The following is a 6,243-nucleotide window of genomic DNA, read 5'->3' as shown; positions in this document are numbered from 1 at the left end:
GATTTAGACCTGGTTTAGACCCGGTTTAAACCTTGTTTAGTCCTGGTTTAGACCAGATTAGTCTTGGTTTAGGCCTGATTTAGTCCTGTTTTAGACCTAGTTTAGACCTATTTTAGTCCTGGTTTAGACCTGGTTTAGACCTGATTTAGTCCTGATTTAGACCTGATTTAGTCCTGATTTAGACCTGGTTTAAACCTAATTTAGTCCTGTTTTAGACCTGGTTTAGACATGGTTTAGACCTGATTTAGTCCTGGTTTACACCTGATTTAGTCCTGGTTTAGACCTGATTTAGTCCTGGTTTAGACCTGTTTTAGACCTGGTTTAGACCTGATCTAGTCCTGGTTTAGACCTGTTTTAGTCCTGATTTAGACCTGGTTTAGACCTAATTTAGTCCTGTTTAGACCTGGTTTTAGACCTGATTTAGTCCTGGTTTAGTCCTGGTTTAGACCTGTTTTAGACCTGGTTTAGACCTGATCTAGTCCTGGTTTAGATCTGTTTTAGTCCTGGCTTAGACCTGGTTTAGACCTGATTTAGACCTGGTTTAGACCTAATTTAGTCCTGTTTTAGACCTGGTTTAGACCTGTTTTAGTCCTGGTTTAGACCTGTTTTAGTTCTGGTTTAGACCTGGTTTAGACCTGATTTAGTCCTGTTTTAGACCTGGTTTGTACCTAATTTAGACCTGGTTTAGACCTGTTTTAGACCTGGTTTAGACCTGTTTTAGACCTGGTTTAGTCCTGGTTTAGACCTGGTTTAGTCCTGGTTTAGTCCTGGTTTAGACCTGGTTTAGTCCTGGTTTAGACCTGGTTTAGTCCTGGTTTAGACCTGGTTAAGACCTGGTTTAGACCTGTTTTAGTCCTGGTTTAGACCTGTTTTAGACCAGGTTTAGACCTGATCTAGTCCTGGTTTAGACCTGTTTTAGTCCTGGTTTAGACCTGATTTAGACCTGGTTTAGACCTGGTTTAGACCTGGTTTAGACCTAATTTAGACCTAATTTATTCCTGTTTAGACCTGGTTTAGACCTGGTTTAGACCTGATTTAGTCCTGGTTTAGATCTGTTTTAGTCCTGGTTTAGACCTAATTTAGTCCTGTTTTAGACCTGGTTTAGACCTGGTTTAGACCTGATTTAGACCTGGTTTAGACCTAATTTAGTCCTGTTTTAGACCTGGTTTAGACCTGTTTTAGTCCTGGTTTAGACCTGTTTTAGTCCTGGTTTAGACCTGGTTTAGACCTGTTTTAGACCTGATTTAGTCCTGTTTTAGACCTGGTTTGGACCTAATTTAGACCTGGTTTAGACCTCTTTTAGACCTGTTTTAGACCTGTTTTAGACCTGGTTTAGTCCTGGTTTAGACCTGGTTTAGACTTGGTCTAAATTAATAAAGAATGAAAATGACCAAGTCCAGTTGAAGATTTGATTTGTGGCAGAGGTCTTCAACAGAGGGTCTCTCTCTCTTCATCCCCTCGTCTCTCTCTCTGTCAAACTGCAAACACGTCCACCTGGATTTTGTCCTTTCTTGTTCGGTACATGAGAAAAGTTCTGATCCAGGTTCATTTTTACACGTAACGGAACTGAAGATCCACACGTCCGGGAGAGGAGGAGGAGCGACTTTGATGGAATATCCCCCTAGTATTGAATCAAGAGAAAGAGGGAGACAGAGAAGAGACAGATATAGAGAGGGAGAGAGAGAGAGAAGAGAGAAGAGAGAGGGAGCAAAAGCAGAAAGGTGAGAGGGAGAGAAGAGCCGTTCTTGGTGTGAGCCGTCCCCCAGCAGCACGGCTCCTGGGATCATTCAGGCTCCGAAACCCCTCCACCACGGTAAGGTGACGACTCAAGGAGGGGAGGAAAAAGGAGACGACAGGACAGGACACGACGGGAGGAAAAAGAAAAAAAGAAAGAAAGAAAGTGTGTGAGAGACAGAGAGAGGGAGAGAGGGTTAGAGAGAGAGAGAGAGAGAGGGTTAGAGAGAGAGAAGGGGAGAGGGAGAGAGAGAGAGGGGGGAGAGGGAGAGAGAGAGAGAGAGAGAGAGAGAGAGAGAGAGAGAGAGAGAGAGAGAGAGAGAGAGAGAGAGAGAGAGAGAGAGAGGAGAGAGAGAGAAGAGAGAGAGAGAGAGAGAGAGAGAGAGAGAGAGAGAGAGAGAGAGAGAGAAAGAGGGAGAGAGAGAGAGAGAGAGAGAGAGAGAGAGAGAGGAGAGAGAGAGAGAGAGAGAGAGAAAGAGAGAGAGGAGAGAGAGAGAGACAGAGAGTTAGAGAGAGACAGAGAAAGAGGGGAAGAGAGAGAGAGAGGGGGGGAGGAGAGAGAGAGGGAGAGAAAGAGGGAGAGTGAGAGAGAGAGGGAGGGAGAGAGAGGGAGAGTGAGAGAGGGAGAGAGAGGGAGGGGGAGATAGAGAGCGATAGAGAAAGAGAGAGTTAGGGAGAGGGAGAGAGAGACAGAGAGAGAGAGGGAGGGAGAGAGAAAGAAAGAGCGAGATAAGAGAAAGAGAGCAAAAGAGAGAGTGGGGGGGAGAGAAGAGGGAGGGAGAAAGAGAAGCAAGAGAGAGAGAAAAGGAGAAGTGAGAGATAGAGAGAAAGTAGAGGGAGAAGGAAGGACTAGTGCTTCAGAAAAGACAAAAGCCAAGAAAAGAAAGATCTGCAAGATGAAGCAAGAGAAGCAAGAGAAGCAAGAGGAGGAAGAGGAACAAGAGGAGCAAGAGGAGAAGCAGGCAGGGGCGCGGCAGGAGCAGCAAGCAGGGGCGCGGCAGGAGCAGCAGGCAGGGGCGCGGCAGGAGCAGCAAGCAGGGGCGCGGCAGGAGCAGCAAGCAGGGGCGCGGCAGGAGCAGCAAGCAGGGGCGCGCAGGAGAAGCAGGCAGGGCGCGGCAGGAGCAGCAGCAGGGGCGCAGGAGCAGGCAGCAGGGCGCGGCAGGAGCAGCAGGCAGGGCGCGGCAGGAGCAGCAAGCAGGGGCGCGGCAGGAGCAGCAGACAGGGGCGCGGCAGGAGCAGCAGGGCTGTACCTCAGACGCAGACGGGCACGGGGGAACCTAGGAGGAGCAGAGCGGGGCACAGCAGGAGCGGCGGGCGGGGGCGAGGCAGGAGCGGCGGGCGGGGGCGAGGCAGGAGCAGTCCGTCGGACGCAGGCGAGTAACGGCACGCGGCGAACCCTAACAACAGGAGAAGACACGACATCGTCAGGGCTGGACATGACCACATCGTTGGGGTACCACGCTGAAGCTGAAGGCAGAGAGATGTCGTCATCCACCGAGGACATGACCACATCGTTCGGGTACCACGCTGAGGCTGCTGCGGGCGGAAGCATATTTATATTTATTCTGTGTTTGTGTGTATTTGTGTGTTTAAGGTGTGTGTTTGTTTCTGTGCTTTTGTGAGTGTGTTTGTGTGTGAATCTTTGTGTGTTTGTGTGAGTGTGCTGCTGTTAGTGTGTGTTTGTGGGTGTGTTAGTGGATGTTAATGTGTGCTAGTGTGTTCGTGTCTGTATGTGAGATAGAGTGAGATGTGATGTCCTGTGCTGGAGATCTGGAGATCTGGAGATGTGGAGATGTGAAGGTCTGGAGATGTGAAGGTCTGGAGCTCTGGGGGCCTGAAGGCCCGGGGGCCAGGAGCAGTCCTGGGTCTTGGCTCACACAGACCTGTGGGAAGAAACATTTGTGTCAGACACCAGAACTAACAGGACGCACCACTTAAAGATAGAAAGAGGATTCAACAGTGGTTCGGAGCGTCTCCTTGAATCAAAAAAGTGACTATTAATATGTTCAATATGAGTCAAATGGAAAAATGTTTGAATAAGACTTTAAATCAGTCAATAACAACAGTCATATGTTCATAAGAGAATATAGTTGAACCTGAGAACATGAAGCACCAAACCAGACGTCCTCTTCTGTGGAATCCACATTAATATTTTATTAAATAAATAAAATTCAAACATTTTTCCATTTGACTCTAATAGAAAAAATGCATATCTCTGAATGAAAAAAACAGACAGCACGTTATCTTTTGTTTATTTCTGTTCATTAGAGTTACTACTTGAATCTTTCTATCTTCTTTCTCCGTGATGGGGGTTTGTGAAATAACACCAAATGCAAACTTTTATTTATTTCTGCCAAACAGTTTCAATCTGATTTTGTCTATCGTGAGGAATCTCACTGTATTATAAATGATGCTACTTTTAGGAATTGTCAGAGGGGTAAAAAAAAACTGTTGGACAAGTTACTTCAAAACTGTAATGTGTTATTTATTCCTTACATTACAATATTAATGCATTTAAACTGTAAGACACCACAACTACTGCAGTACTTTTCACTTACTCTCACCAAAATAACTGTGCCATGATGCCCAACTTTTGTACCATATATGGACTAAACCAGGACTAAACCAGGACTGAACTGGGACTGAACCGGGACTAAACCGGGACTAAACCAGGACTAAACCAGGACTAAACCGGGACTAAACCAGGACTGAACCTGGACTAAACAGGACTAAACTGGGACTACACCAAGCCTGAACCAGGACTAAAACGGGACTAAACCAGGACTAAACCTACGCGGGTGTCCCTCCGGCGTGTTACTGCAGCTTATATCGCGGTGATTTGAGTGAATTTGTATGAAGAAAAAGGAAAAAGGCGCCATTTCAGTCCAGGTTAAGGCGCGTTACTGACAATTTGGACCGAGTCAAATCTATCACAAACCTGAGCTTTTACCTCCCGAGAGTCCTGGAGTCCGAGTCAGGGGACGGTCACAAGCTGTTTGTGAAGAAATATCCCAAAGATGAGGCTGGTGTCCGTAAAAATATTCAGAGCAGGTGTAATAGCGCACTTTCTCGTCTCGAGCAAAGTTTGCAAAGATTGCAATGTTTGAAAGATGCACGTAGCAACAAAAAGAACAACAGCACGCACGTGCGCACTGACGTAAGCACGCTAGCGTCTTGGCGCGTTCTATACAGTCACGTGTGGCGCAGACAGTGTATGGATCTAATATCCACACACTTTACATATGATCTAAAACTCTGTTACCGACGCGGACACAACAGTATGTCCCGTTTACATGACGGCTTTCATTATAGCTTTATTCAAAACAATTCATCGGATATTAAATAATAATAATCATAATAAAAATAATAATACAATCATAAAAATGACATGGTCTTTTTCAATTAAACACTTCATTCCTAATGATTATTCGGAATTAAATTTAAATTTGAATTAAGTGGGTGGTTTATTACCATTTTAAAGCCGAATTCATTTATTCCGCGATCATGTAAACGTTTATTCCACTTCAAAATAAGTGGAGTGTAATATGGTAATAAGGTTTGTATCATGTTTGTGTCCCCGTACCTCTGTTTCCCGGTGCCTATGTCATTGTGAAAGACACCGATGTCCCCGTTAACACCGCGAGCCGTCCTCATCCCAAGTTACCATCATGAAGTCATAAAACGGCAGCATGTGGCTCACTTTGTACGCAGCTCAGACAGGGGCGAGTGGTTCTGTGCCGTCCTCTGCGCGCTGGGCGCGGGCTGCTTCTGTCCTCTGTGCCGCGGACCGCGGCTGGTTCCGAGGTGGTGCAAAACATCCGGACAGAAGCGCCAATCCAGTTTGGTTATTATATGTTGTTGTGAGCGCTCCACGCTCCGCGCATCACGGCCGCTCCAACTCCTCTGAGCCCGGCCTGATCCAGAGCTGCTCCTGCTGGGTCACGACTCTGGTTTGGATCTAGTCCGACTGTGACATTTCTCACACGAGGCTAAAAGCACTTCATTTTATACGTTGAATCAGTTGAATAGGGCCTATTCAGTTTAGACTCTAAACTTCACAGCTCTGTATTAATGGACTAAGAAACAAACAAACTAATGGTGACGCTCCGTAGCCAATCAAATGTGAGCATTCAAGACGACTCTGAACACAGACAGGGGAAAGAGGATTTGAGAAATCTGTTGAAAAATGGATTGAGACTGTTAAGTTGAGATGTGAAAGTTCAAGAAAAAGGGAAAATCAAGCTGCTATGTTTTCCCCTGAAATGAAGCACTTTGTTTTGAGATGCACAATTTAGCCATTTGATTTATTTTCTCTAATTCATTTGAATCTGCAGCCCTATAACTAATGTAGGACTACTGTGTGTTTCAGTGTTAACAATACATTTTGTGGAAATGTTTTGAGCTTGTATTTTCGTTGATTTGACAGTCTATTGTTCGTACATTCAGACATTAATAAAGCGAGGCTGCTTCTGTATCACAGTCATAACACAAGTTAGACATTATGATGTC

The sequence above is a fragment of the Boleophthalmus pectinirostris genome, unplaced genomic scaffold, assembly GCF_026225935.1.
Source record: "Boleophthalmus pectinirostris isolate CB_2022bp ecotype Guang Dong unplaced genomic scaffold, ASM2622593v1 HiC_scaffold_19, whole genome shotgun sequence".
NCBI lineage: Eukaryota > Metazoa > Chordata > Actinopteri > Gobiiformes > Gobiidae > Boleophthalmus > Boleophthalmus pectinirostris.
This window is presented reverse-complemented; position numbering follows the sequence as displayed.